Source organism: Triturus cristatus, chromosome 3_2 (assembly GCF_964204655.1).
Source record: "Triturus cristatus chromosome 3_2, aTriCri1.1, whole genome shotgun sequence".
NCBI lineage: Eukaryota > Metazoa > Chordata > Amphibia > Caudata > Salamandridae > Triturus > Triturus cristatus.
Window position 1 is genome coordinate 207,421,052 of NC_140584.1, and position 15,093 is coordinate 207,436,144.

Here is a 15,093-nt window from a genome sequence, read left to right on the forward strand (position 1 = left end):
CAGTGTCCCAGGGAGGTGACGGTCCCCTGGGCTTCGCATAAGGCCAAGATGAGGTCCCATGAGCCCCCCTCTTTCATGCTCACGGGATTTGGCCCACTCCGGGGCTTAAAAATAAGACGCGCTGGAGCCCGCATGTCTTTTTTTTACATTTTGCCGTGGATTTTTGGATCGACTGGTAGGTACACCGCAAAATTAAAAAAATGCTTTTAAAATGCGGTGGGGTCCCTGTGGGAATCCCCCACCATATCTGGGGAGTCAGGGTATTTCTACCCTGCCCCCTTTTGTTTATTTTTTACTTTTTTTCTGGGATTCAGCTTTAAGCCGAGTCCCAAAATGGCTGCCAACCCTTCCTGGTTGAAGTGTTGGCAGCCAATGAAAGTTTAGGAGGATCCACGGGTCCACTGCAGCGGCTCGTGTCCCCGGATATCTATATTTATTCAACTTTAATTTCTCTGAAACTACTGAACGGATTTACACCAAATTACAAAAAGCACACTTTCTGGACCAAAATCGAACTTTCTGCCAAATTTGGCGGAATTCCGTTCAGCAGTTCGGGCTGTAGTCATGTTCAAAAAATGATAAATCCCCATAGACATAACATGGGATAAACATGTTTTGCTACCCCCTTTTTTTCTCAACCCTAGCTTGACAGATCACCCCGAAACTTTTAACACCGCAGCTGAACCAAGAAAGGAAGTTCTGTGAAACTTTCGCGGAGATTCGTCGAGTGGCGCCAAAGTTATTGGCAAAACAAAAAACGCTTTTCCGATGGAAACTTTGGTCCTAACTATAACTACCTACTGGTGACCGCCAGTAGGCAATATATATATTTATTTATATATATTATTATTTTTTCCTCTTAAGCACTGCCTAGTTTCCTGCTATGGAATGACCTCTCCTTTGGAACTTAGACTTGCAACTGTCCTGTATCTTGTAGAGAAAATGCTTAAACGGCACCTTCTCCAATCTGAAGAACCACTTTTCTGTCCCCTCTCATAGACGTTGCAGTTCAATGTAATAATTGAGGAAATCTCTCAACCATGGATTGGCTGGCTATCCCGCCTCCATTTCGTTCTGCCTGGTCCCGTTGATCCTACAAAAGGAAATATGCATGGATCAAGGTAGAATTGGTAAACAGTTTGGATAAAGCTGCTTACATGTAAACAAATGCAGGAGGGGCTCATGCAGGTAAGATCGGTGGGGCGGGGTGGGGAGACTCGACAGACAACTATGAGGGAAAATTAACAAAATAATTAATTTTCCCTTGTCATCATCTGTCGAGTCCCCCTCCACCCTGCCCACCGCTCTTACCTGCCCGAGCCTCTCCTGAAGAAATGAACTTGTCAGACTAAGGGTGCAACATTGTTCAAGGCTGCAATGAAACCACCCTCCATAAAATGATGTATTCTGAAGTAGGAATCAAATAACATAGTCCTTAATGCTAGATCAAGAAGTGAATTCCCTTACATTACCTATCATTTATAACATGGGCTCACTGTTCTAGTTACAGAAATCAGGGTGAAATAGACAGAGGATGCTGAAATTCCAACAGCAAGTCTTTGATTGACCTGTTGTAAGAAGTGATACTTGTTCGCAGCCGTCTTGTTATGATGACACATGTTCAGGACATCAGGACCCCGGAGATGTCTCAGTGACCCTTCTCCAGTAGTCACTGTCTCCTCTAGGGAGGGGACAGGAAGTAAAGTGAACTGGACAAGGGAAGTGACATTCAGAACTGGACAATGAGAAGAGGACAAGCGTTTGCCACAGTGCACTGTGGCTGCTGTTATGCCTTATGATCGTATGTAAATGAAAAGGCAACCAACTAACCACCCGCTTCCATTGATCCTTCATCTCGTAAGGCGCTTTCGGTTGCAACACCTATCTTTTGAAATTCAGTGCAGCAAGAAAGTGTTGTATAGAGAACTGAGCCGAATCAGTCTCAACACTGACCCTTGTGTGATCTACGTCATGTTTTCCTTCAAAATACATCTCCCTTTGCATTTACCTCCTGTATTTTCCTGTATTGTAATGTATTGCAGCATTTATATAGTGTTATTGGACTCAGTGCATAACAGTATATTGGATGATGAAATATGCAAAACAGATATGCAGTTTTATGGTTTTCAGTATCCTGGTAGCTTTGTACAGCTCTGCAGGTCCCTCTTTGGTGTTTTATATGATATAGTCTGCTTAGCCGGTTACTGCACTGGGTTGTCGAATCTGAGAATTTGTGTATAGTTGTGTTCCTGAGCCAGAATGGTTGGAGGGAGAGAGAAGTGGAGAGATCTGTTGGGATAGGCATTTTTATTATCATTCCATATTCGAGCATCTTTGTGAGCGGTCGGATTGTAGACATATTTGGAACCTGTAGTGTTGGGCTATAGTAAAGTCCTTCGAATTGTCGTGAAATGCGTGGCAGATGTCTTCAGTTATTCAATGCCTGTTCATTTGGTGATGGCTTGTTTTTTGGCTGAACAGTGCTGGTGATGGACAACCCGCAGAGCAGATATGTCTTATGTGAATTTAAAAGGTATGTTATCATTTGTTGCTGACTGTTGTGTATTATAGTTTTAATGTTATTGTGAACCATAGCTTCTATATATGGAAGTACGTCACTATATAATGTCATAGTGAACCATAGGCCTGCCCTTCTTAGCTTACCTGCAGACTGAAAGCAGTTTGCTAGTTGAGTTGTTTGCAATTTGTGGGTTGTAAGATGAGGATTGTGCTTTAGGGTGCTACTGTTTTCTGGGCTCTTTTACCGTAATGTGGGTGGTGCAGTTATCTAGGAAATAGCCATGTTTTCAACTGTCTTCTGAAGTGCATATGCTGCTGGGTGTTTCCAATGCTGGCTTGTAGTGAGTTCCAGAGCTTGGCGGCTTGTACCGGGAAAGCAATGCCTCTTATGGATTTCTTGTGGTAAGGTGGTATGATGATAAGTGGTGCAAGCTTGGAGCGCAGTGTTCTGTTTGGTTTGTATTGCTTGAATTCAACTTGTAGGTATAGCAATTCTTTTCCTTGGGAGGCTCTGTGAATAATGATGAGCTGTACTTGTGGAGGGGGGAATTGGTTAGTATAACATTAATAATTATAACTTAGATGTGTATTTTTCCACATTATTGAATATCCTAATGATTACTTTGGCTGCCTCTTTCACTGTAAAATTAATAGATATATTGTAATAATATTACAGAACATTTTTCCTATAAGCATGTGTTTGGGGTAAATGTGTTTTTAGGTTGATAAGAAACTGCTGCAATGGAAAACATTTAAATATGAATACATGCTCCAAAAGCTTTGAGAAGGGGCTTGGCGGTTATGCTGTTTCATCAATTGCAGTATCCGATGCTGCGGTTTTGGTTTCCTTGCTGCAGTGTCTTGAATGAAGAAAAGGTGGATAAAGCAGATAAACGGTAGAATGTGTGCCGCTTGTGGGTGGGCCCTAACGAGGTAGGGTATGCACCATTTCTGATAAATACTGGTATGCAGGTGCAGTACACATCTTGTATTCGTAGTTGCCACTTGGAAAATGGAGAATTACTACACCTATGGATGCATGCAGGAGAGTTTTTCCACGTTTCTCCCCTGTAAATTTTGGCATTTTAGACCTGCCCAAATGTACAAGGGGTAAATTGCGAGGGGTTATTACTACCAGTGGTGGCTCACCGTGGGAGTGCTGCGGGGCAGTGGGGCGGGCGGGGTAGGGGGAGGGTGGGTGGGTAGTGGAGTCCGACATACAATGGACAGGAGTAAGGTAAGTACTTAAATAAATAAAACAATTTACCTTGCACGTGTGTGGAGTCCGACATACGACAGACAGGAGTAAGGTAAGTACTTAAATAAATAAAACAATTTACCTTGCGCGCGTTGCATCACCAACTCGGCGATGCAGTGCGCACAAGGTAAATTGTTTTATTTATTTAAGTACTTACCTTACTCCTGTCTGTTGTATGACGGAATCCACTACCCCCCCACCCTACCCCTCCCTCCCCCACCCTGCCGCCCACAGCACTCCCACGGCGAGCCGCCACTGATTACTACTCATCTCATAGTTGCAAATAAACAGGGGTTTGTGCAGGGATCGAAACTTAGTGGCCTTTCTCTTAATCAGGGCTTTAAACTTTGTGCAGACTGAGTGCTGGAAAACCTGAGGACAAACCAAGTATTCCTACTAGAAGAACACTATGTTTAAACAAGCATTGAAAATGCAATAGGTCGCGCCTTTTATTAAGTTAAAGCCATTTGCTTTGCTATACAATGCCATTAGCAAAGCAAATGGCTTTAACTTAATCAAAGGCGAGACCTATTGCATTTGCAATGCTTGTTTAGCTATCTGGTTGGAAACAAGGGCCACTTTTATTTTGGTGCCCAGGCCTATTTGTCCCAGTCTAACACTGGCCCGGGGGGCCATTTCCTTCCTTGCACGAAAGCCCATAACATACTGTCCACATTGGATGCAGGTAATACAGTGGCATTGATATTTCTTGACCTAAGTGCCACATTTGATGCAGTTTCTCACACCGTATTAATTAAGTCTTTACGATCCCTAGGTATCTCGGGATTGGCATTTGGCTGGTTGTCTTCTTTTTTAGACAACCGCACTTTTCAAGTATTTTCCTCTAGTGCCTCCTCTAAGATTTATCCCTCGTCCTATGGGGTACCACAAGGTTCAGTTTTAAGCCCACTTCTCTTCAATATCTACGTAAAACCTCTGGCAGTGATTGCAGAAGAAGCGGGGCTGTCGCTGTTTTCCTATGCCGATGACACTCAGATCATCTTTTCCTTATCAGCTGAAAAGAGTTCTGGACCGTCTACCCTGCAAGCGGGCCTGCGCAATATTGCATCTTGAATGCAACTGAATTTGCTAAAGCTCAATGAGGAAAAAACGGAGGTCCTCATTCTGGGAAAAAACACAGATCTCTGGGGCTCGCAACATTGGCCTGTTGATATGGGGCCTCTACCTGTGTCCTCTTCTCAGGTTCGCAATCTTGGCTTCATCATAGATGATAAGTTGTCAATGAGACAACATGCAGTAAAACCGGCAGCCACCTGTTTTACTATTCTCCAATGGTTAAAAAAAATCATCTGGATGCTCCCTGCAGGTTCCCAAGAGACTGTGGTCCAGGCACTGGTAACTTCACGACTGGATTACGGAAACATTCTTTTTTTGGGTATCAACAAGGATGTGATGCGTAAGTTTCAGATGGTACAGAATTCTGCAGCTAGACTTCTTTGCAGTACTCCTAGAATGTCTTCTATCTCTAATGCCGTGAGAGATCTGCATTGGCTCAGGGTTGAAAATCGAACAACGTTCAAGGCCCTGAGCTATATGTTTAAAATCAAGAATGGCACTGCACCCGAATATCTGCAAAATTTGGTACGCCTTTATCAACCCACCCGTGCATTGCGCTCGGCCACTCAGGAAGTCTTCGAGATTTCCAGAATCAGATTGGTAAGAATGGGTGGCCGCTCCTTCTCCTACCTTGGCCCACGATTGTGGAATTCTCTCCCCCTTTCGATGTGAAAGGAATCTGTGTATTTAAACTTTTGTAAACAACTAAAAACTTGGTTATTTAATTAATAACATCTCTTACTCCGTTATGTTTTCTCTTGAGAGTCTCCTTCTAGCTCTGCGCTGGGAAGCCCTTTTTGGGTAGCTGTGCGCATTATAAAAATAAATGAACATAACATAACATAACATTGCTATTTGTCTAACCTGCAGTTAGCTTTGCAGTACTCCCATCCACCAGGCTTACATTTCTGTCGGCAGAAGAGGCCTGGTCATTTTTTTTCGAGATAGACTACTTAATTTGCAAAAGAATAGGTGCCGATGCCCAAAGTTCTGGAGGTGCCCAAAATTTGACTCATAAACCTATGACTGTCTGTACTGAATGATGGCACCAAATGCAGTAGCAGCTGGTGTCAGGGCAGAGTGGCGGGCGTGCGGGGGCAAAGGGGACGGAAGACGAGAAAAAAAAACATACCTGCTGCCCGCCACATTGCCACTCCTCTCTGGCTCCTCTGCAGCACGGGCTCCCATACTCCCCTGCGGCCAATCCAGATGCTGCTCTCATGCTGCTGCTGCTCTCGTGATGCTGCCAGGATGAAAGCAGTGGCAGGATTGGCTTGAGCGCCCTGGATTTGCGCTCCCAGAGACACTGAGTGCCTGTGCCTGCTGTCTCCTTCCCGTGAGACATCTCAGTGCGCATGTCAGTTTGGCCTTCCTAAGACAGACAGCCAAACCCACATGCGCATTGACAGCAGTACCCACCACTCCCCCTTTGTGACTGCCCTCGCGGTGGTCCCGCCCCCAAGACTTGGTCCTTAGAACTTGAATAATAAAATGATAACCTATTTTTTCTTGTTTTATTTTTCAAGTTTTGAGGCTGCTGGCGTGGGCGGGGGTACTCTGCCATAGCGAAAGAGCCGCTGCTGACCAAATGCTAGTCTTGATTCAAGCTCATGCCTCTTTCATCCACAACCAGATAGTCCCAGCTACTAGCACTGGAGACCCTAACTAGAAGCCACTATAGTGGCAGGATCGCCCTTCCTGACATCAGACTTTATTACTGGGCAGGAACACTTATGAATATCAATGACTGGATATGAAATAGCCTTCAGACTGGAATGATAGATGCTGGTCCAGCCGACATTTCTTCATTAATTGTATGGCGGTAAAAGGAAAATACAACTTCTACTAGCCACAATGGTGGCACTGATGGCTTGGGAAAAAGCCACAAGATACCTCAATTGGACAAACAAAATTACAAACAAACATCCCTTCAGGAAGGTAAAATACCCATGGATGTCACTAAATTGAAGATCTTTAAGGAATGGGATAGTATAGGAATATCAAAAGTGAGCATCTCCTAAAGGAGGTCGTTGGGAATGCGGGACAGTCCTCATTGAAGGCACTGGAAGCAACGTGGATATGCATGAGGTGGAATGCTGCTCCTAACAGCCAATAGAATCAGTGCTTGGAATGGAAAAATAAAAGTGCGGATAGCAGAGTACCTGCTTGTTTCTGAGAAGTGCTGGTACTCTCCAATAAAATGTATTACGTGTCTCTTGAGATGTACTGGTACTCTCCCCCTTAAAATAAAAAAGTGCCGGTACTCAGTACCGGACAGTACCGGCCCATTTAAAGCACTGAATAGAATGAGGCGAGGGATAAAAGCTGCCACAGCACGCTCTTTGTGTAACTTAAAGCATCGGTAATAATATGTTTTGCACACAGCCCTGCGAGACTTAAAAATGATAAATCCGCTTATTAAGCAGGAGTCCTCAATGTCGTCCACACACCAAAATAATCATCGAAATGTACACACTAATTCTGCTTACCTATTTTCAGCCATTTTTTACAGTTCCTCAAAGCACTTTAGAACTGGAGTCTCTCTTTGAAGCCAGTGATTTCACCTGCTCCTCTGCTGTGCCGGGAGGCGTCTAGCCTGCGGGCTTTACACAGAAAAATAACTGAATTCCTTGGCGCTCTTCCCACATAGCCCCTCCGCCCACACACCCTTCTCAACCTCAGACCTAAGGGGGATTTTACCTTTGAAATCCTAGAAGGGTGCTGGTGCTGCTGTGAGGCGTGGGGGCGGCGTAGAGGCAGTGCGCGGGCCTCACTCAGCTACACTTGGGCCTGGTCTGCGCTCCTACATTCATTCCACAAGCAGCAGAAGAAAGGTGGCGGAGGAAAGAGGGGTGTGGGGTTCCGGGCGTATAGAGGGGTGTGGTGACGGCGAGAGAAGGGGTGAACACGGGGCGCCGGCATAGAGCATCTGAAAACAACCTTAATTATACCGAACACAGCAATAGCCCCGTGGGGGTTCTTCTTGACCCTAAACAAGAGGGGTCAAGAACGCTTGGTTTCTCCCGGGTAGCATTAATTCTGAATGTTGAATATTTTTTTATCATGAAAAGGGCATATAAATAAAGTCGTTTGACAAAGCATCCAAGCACTTAGTTCGCTGCAGTCTACTCTCAGACAAGACGCATTCTATCTAATTTTTCTCACACTACTCAGTAAAAACACAAAACACAGAGATGCGCAGGGGTGGGCAACCCCTATCCGCGACAGCTTACTGAGTTCACACTCTACTGCAGAAAGCTGTGTGAAACCTGTAGGTCGCAGTTATCTAATACTTCTGAGAAATATCGGGTCTGGACAAACGTGAGAAACCCCATGTGCCTAAGAAAGCACACCGAAGATACTTGCTGCAAATACTGACGTCCAGTGAGAAATTCACTTCTGACGCTCGAGTTCAGTTCAGCAGTGGTGTAATGTAAAAATAATTGCCTCCACCCCTCTCTGAATGTGAAAAAGGGGTTCGCCAGGTCTCACACATGTGTTTAGGTCTCGGGCGGAATCGAGTCCCTCTGAAGGGTTTGGGGCCCCTTGAAAGGGTTGGGGGCCGCCTGCGCCTCAGGAGCTGCAGGAGGCCTTGTTGCGCACCTCGTGACACAGGAAGGCCTCAGGCCTTGACAAAGCCAGATTTTGAATAAGGCCACCGCAGATACATTTTCATACCATTCCAAATTTGAATCATTTAGAAAGACAGAGACAGTCTCAAAATCTTACGTGAATCTGGCCCTGAGGGACCGCGTTGGGCTACTTTCTATAACTGTGACGAAATCTGAACCTAAACCAACAAGCGCTCGCCATGATGTTTTGGTTCGCCTTTTTTTGCCGTCCCACTTGGACGGCCTAGCCTGCTAAAAGGTTTCTTATCTTTATGGGGCCATGTGTTTGGCCCCATAAAGATAAGAAACCTTTTGCGACGCAAGGAAGGCAGACGAGCCCGTCCAAATGGGATGGCTCAAAAGCCGAGCAAATACGTCATGAAAAGCTCTGTTCCAATGGCTGGCCACCGTTTACCATAAACGGTGACGCCAGCCATTGGAAAAGAGGGGCGGGGCTTAAAGCCCTTTACCAAAAAGACTTAAAAACGTTATATCTCGCCAGCGAGACTGCGCATGTGCGCAGCCTACGCTAGCGAGACCTAAACAATGTTTAACTGGTACTTATATCATTTTATTTAATACAGCCATTTCATGACCTGTGGGTTTTCCGGCTGGATTATATTAGCTGCTGTTGTTGTGGCCTCAGATGGACCCAGGCTTACAAACCCTGGTTGGCCCTTGTTGCCTCCCCTCAGCCTCCAGGGCTGCCAGCGGAGCCACGCCCCTCTGCGAGCAGCTGCAGTGGAGACATGATGGACAGGGAGCTGTGCTGTGATGCTGACCTAAGGTATTTAAGGCACGGATGTGTTTATTTGTTTCTTCTCTCATATTTCTCCCGGGTCTGTTACTCGCTATGCCATCTCTCAGATCCTCTGCCAACGTCACTGCCACAATACAAATATGAATTATATGACTTTGGTCTGGTGATCTATATGATGGAGTCTCTATAGTTCCAGTCAGAATGCCTTCTTGTACGTAATTAAAAACGCCGGCGGAAAAGTTGAGTCAATGTTATGTAGACAGACTTAACCTGTGTGCGAAAATATTGGATTTCAGGTTTCAGTATATGTGATTTTCAATGTACAGTATTGTATTTCTGTATATAAAACACATCTTAGTTTAAACAAATTGGGATCAAAGCCGCGTGCGGTCTCTTCGAGTTTTATTTTACCTCATCAGCTATTTCCAGGCGCTGGCGCAGGTTATTAAAGATAACTGATCTCCAACACAAAACAAAAACACATACAGCAACCAAGCTTTCATTTTCCCCCCATAAATTTGTATCAAAATGAGGGTCAAGTTGCGGGAAGGTAGAGAGGCTCCGGACCTGTCTTTGTGGTAATAATGCAAACCAGCATGGCCTGACGTAAAATAAAGCGCACGTTCACCCCAACAGGTTTCTCAGCACTGGATAACAGTCGTCATTGCCAACTTCAATGGTATCGAGAGAATAAAAGGCTGATTGTACTCGTGGGGTCTCGAACCTGTAACCATGAGGTCAAACTCAGTGACGGTCTGCAGGTGGTGCATTTTCAGCCCCCCCCCCCAGTTGAAAAGAAGGATTGCTGTTATAAATTACACTATAGAACTCACAGCAGTAATATGCCCTATAAGGGCCAAACAGGCATAATCCAACGATGTAACATAAACTGAGAAAGCAAGAAGAAACAAACCAAATTGACCTGGGATTGGGAGCAGTGTCATCTTAAGTATTTTTGGGCCCTGGGACAAGACATATTTTGTGTGGAACAGCTATGAATTTTATTATTAATTTTATGCTAATTGAAGCTCAAATTGTGCAAAATAACACTGAATTATAGTTAAACCGCCAGAAACAGTGTTGCACGAAAACAGTTGAAATTTGTGTTTGCCCAGAGCTCAAAAATCATTTAGATGACACAGAGTAGAAAGACACAGAGTCAGTTGAAAAGTTAGACATAGAAGAGGGACAGAGGTTGAGAAAGAGAAGTAGAAAGAGGTGAAACAGAGAGAAAGGTCACTTTCCCCTGGAAAGTGGGGATCCTGGGCAAGTGCCCACTGTGCCCATTCCTTAAAACGTCTCTGAAAGAAACAACTGCTGCTATTGACATCCAGGTGCCCTCAAAGATTCAACAGGATCCACCAGGTGCCAATCGGTGTCATAGGAAACCAGAATCTCAAAAGGTAGATCAGACAACTCAACAGTGCAAGAGAGATTTTGAAAAGGGTGCCAGAGAGAGAGAAGACCTGTGAAGAATTCCACATCAAAATCAACAGAGGCGTGACATGAAATGAGGGTAGGAAATGACATGAATCTTGTCAGTTAGAAAGAAATGAAATCAATTACCATGAGGCCGCGCCAAAGGATGGCACGGCAAACGATGTAAAAAATGGATGAAAGTTCCAGTAGGACTAAGGCTATGAAACTACTGCCATCAGTTATTATCTTCTTGTCCTCAAACATGGAAAACATTGTTGATTTAGTCCCCAAGGCGGCCAGTGGTCAGATTGAACCTCTTTGAGGACTGGCTCCTTTAAATACCTTTGGAACAGAATCCGTAGATCAAAATATGATTAAAATAGGGCACAACACTAGCGACAAGGCATTTGAGAACCCTGATTTAAGGCTATATATCGGTTTCACCAACTGCTCTGGAGTGTGGATGAAAAACATTCCAAGTTTATCAACTCCAATAGACATGGTATGAATGACAGACCCCAGATTAGGTGACAGAAATTAGTTCCTGTAAAGTTGCCACTTTTTCATGACAGAAGCTCGAGAAATTCAGAACCTAGCTTCTTCTTGTAACCACAATGCTTATACTTCAAACTCTCCCCGACAAGAGTTTGATAACTAAGTGGCTCTCCTCTAAGGCTCCATGAATTTAATATAAGACCTAAGTAAAACCAAGTTGGTGTAAAATCCGGGTACTAGTTTCTGCTTAGGAAGTTTTTGACTTAAGCTTCAGAGGGACTACAACATTTTTTTTAAACTTATTTTTATTCAGAATTGCACAAAATGTTACATCACATGTTGTCTCACAAGGACAACGCAAAGAGCCTCATACAATCCGGAATACTACAGAAGCAGCTTCTACATTGAACCAGGTGCGATGTCGGTACTCCGCGCCCACAAGTAACACGATGAAACACACATCTTCATATTAGCGTATTGAAAATACAGTACAACTCCTTTAGAAATGAACCATCTAAGGGAAAACATAACAGTAAACAAGTGCGACAGCGACAGAAGGGAGCCGGGTGCTATCGCCCACAAGAGCCTCCCACAGTAAAAGGAGTGGGATACACAGGATCTGGGCCCCTAGGATTTCTGGGCAAGATAACTGCCCCTCCTGATCAGGGGACTACAACATTTATAGCATATACTAGCCACACCCAATCTTGAGTCACAAATGGGGCGCTGCTTTGAAGCAGACAAGTCTCAATAGGGTCCAGAAAGTAAATGACTATTGTTCTGTTATCAGGTACTTCCCATGATCACGGATCGGTAGATCCCAAGAGGCATTTAGGAAGTGCAAGTCAGTATCAACTTACCTGCTTGAGCGAGAGAGGCAGACAAGTCATGGCCCACTCATCGCTCTCAACTTACCTGGAGATAAAGCATGCTCGAGGCACATAACAGACACCGCCAGAGACGGTCGGGCATTTTGATTAATTCTTGTGACATTTACAAACTCTGCACCCCAAATGTACACACTCAAGAAATCCAAAGTGTTATTTTTAAAGCTTTATTTTCAGCCAGTTTTAGAGCACAATAAATGTAAAACAATAATCATAGAAATGAAAACAACAGAAACAAGTGAGAAAGTACAGAAGATAAGCATTATAACAACAGACAACATGTCAAGTGATACATTTGTAAGGATCGATAAATGCCTAATCGTAGCATCAAATGCTTGCTGTTCATGAGGGTTTAGTATTTATATCATCAAACATGCAAACCTAAACTTGATTTATTTTTCAGTCCGCGGCTTGCCTGTCTCCGAGATGAGGACAAAGCATGTCTTCGTGAAGGCATTGTGCAGCTACACCATTGACAGGACTATACTGTTGTGTACCTGTCCTGGAACTGAAGTCCCGACGTCTTCCGAAGAGGGCAGTAAATAGCCAGTTTCTACTATTTAGACTGTCTATTTTGAGAAAAATACATCTTGTGACTCGTGATGTCAGGTGGGAGTATTCCTGTTAAAGTCTAATGCTAATATGCCTTTGCATAAGCATTGACCATTTGTTTTATTGTGTTTTTAACGTGTTTTATACCATTTATAGTTATTTATTTAACCGAATAAAAAAAAAATCTTTTTCATTGAGTATATAAAAAAATACATGAATTACCGAGCTAGATGCATACTCTCAATATGTATGGCAAATTTAAAGCACATTGATGCACGATAATGAAGATAAACTAATACAAGCAAATAATAACTCATATGGCATGAGGCCTCAATGAGCATATAAGCAAGGGCACAAAAAAGGGGGCTCCAAAGATAAATATAAAGCAAAATATATGAAATTATTGTCTTTGTGTAATAGATGTAAATTAGATGGTGGCAATGCAAATCTCAAAGCTGATTCCAAAACAGATCCAGTCAAGTAAGGGGCTTGACTGAGAACCCAGCTATCACCTCAGGGTCATCAAATACAAAGTCAAGAGTGTGGCGAGCAGAGTTTATAGAGCGGCTTGTGACCATATCATGGCGTGCATTTTGAAACAGGTCGGGATTTCAAAGGATATTGTGAACCGCAGGAACATTCCCCTACAAACTGAAGTTGCCCACCACAACCACATTACTGCCACTAAAATTAGAGAAGACAACAGTTCTGGAAACTGAATGCAACACAGCCCACTATGTTCAGCAGGACAGGAATATGCTACAAACATGCGGTTTAATATTAGCATTTGCTATTAAGACTTTCTGTAAGTGGAAGCGCAGAAGTGGTATATGGTGGCCAGGATAGAATCCCTACCTCATCCTCATCCAATTTATAGTTTTAGATGAATTGACATCATATTCTTTCTGACCTTTGCAGACCACATGAGAGTGATGTCACATGACCTGAGAGTCTATTGGCATAGTTGGAAGTACTTTACATGGCTTTTGCCAATAATGATATGGGGATGAATAAACATTGTAATGTGTGCAACATTGATATGATAACTACAAATACTCATGATCAGGTAATTATCTTATTAGATTTTAATGTGTACAACATTGGTCAGGTAAGATATCAACAAATTCTCATAAAAAGATAGCAACTAATTCTCCTGGAAGAAGTTAAGAAGACTAGTTACCAATCCTACAGTAACAATGGAGCTGATAGAATAAGTGAGGGGTGACTTTGTGCTGACAATACCTTTATTATGCTGACCTCAGTCAACAGGCAAGATGTTATCATCTTGTCATTTGCAAGTTATGTGGCATTCATGTCGGAAAACTGCTAGTAATATCTGAGCGGTAACATTTTATGACATTATAAATAGGGGGGTGCTGCTATTACATGTCAGACTGCTACCATAAACTGCAAAGACTGTGACTCCATCATATGTCATGGAATACAGCTATTTGGTGCTTGTTATATGAGGGTGAAACTCCTGCCTTCCCCCAATCTCAATTTCACATTATTGGGACTCCATCAATGAGGTGTTTCACAGATTGTGGGGGACTGAGGTCTGGGCTGGAATGGGAACTGAAACCAGCCCTGGCAAAGAGCTCAGCCGGAGGGTGGGGTGTTTGCTAACTTAAAGCTTTGTGGCACTTATGTTGATGGGGACCAATATTGCATACCGGCCCCAGGGTTCTAATACCAGCCCCCATTCTGGTGGCTTACCGGGGAAATGCCAGTCTTTGCCCTGACTGAGGTCGACCCAAGTTTCCATTGTCACATAGCAATATCAACGAGTTGCAAACCATGGAGGTTGTAAAGCCAGGCCAACTCCCACACCAGGGAAACAAGAGAGCAGTGGGTCTCAGCTCCCTTTTGCCCATTGCTCCCAATCCTGCTGCTGCTGTGGCACAGCTTCTTAGGGTGACATTTACCTTCCCTCCTTAGTATCCTCAGAAGCAAACAAGAGGCTTCTGAAAGTATAGGGAAGGAATGAGTGCTTGAAACTCCTGACATATGCAGACATGGATCTTACCAGAGCAGTCTAATACCTGCTGTTGTGGATTCCTGTGTTACAAGGAGTCATAAAGGCAACCACAGTGGTAGTAATGAAGTTAAAGTTGTGACCTTTAGCAACCCTGAAACATTTACGCTCTTTGCAGCTAGTGGATAATGGGGCTGCCAAAATACCAGGTAATGTAACATGCAGCGGATACGTGTGGTGGCAATGTGCTGAGTGGATATATGAGTGAGCACAGCACCAGGCGAGGCCTGCTTCCTCTGTGTCAGGAAGCAGGCTGCCTGTCTGTGGGGCTATCAGTCAGAGGCAGAGCAAGTAGTGAATGCAAGAGATCAGAAGAGGGTTGAGCGCAATCCATCTCAACTCTGCTGCAACAAGGAATTTCCTGCTCCATCTAGAGTTTTGATCCCTAAACCCTGCTCAAAGTTTGCTTAGGAAGTTATACATTTTTGATTCAAGTGAGAGTTTTGACTCCTAAATTATGGCAAGACTTGCGACTTCAC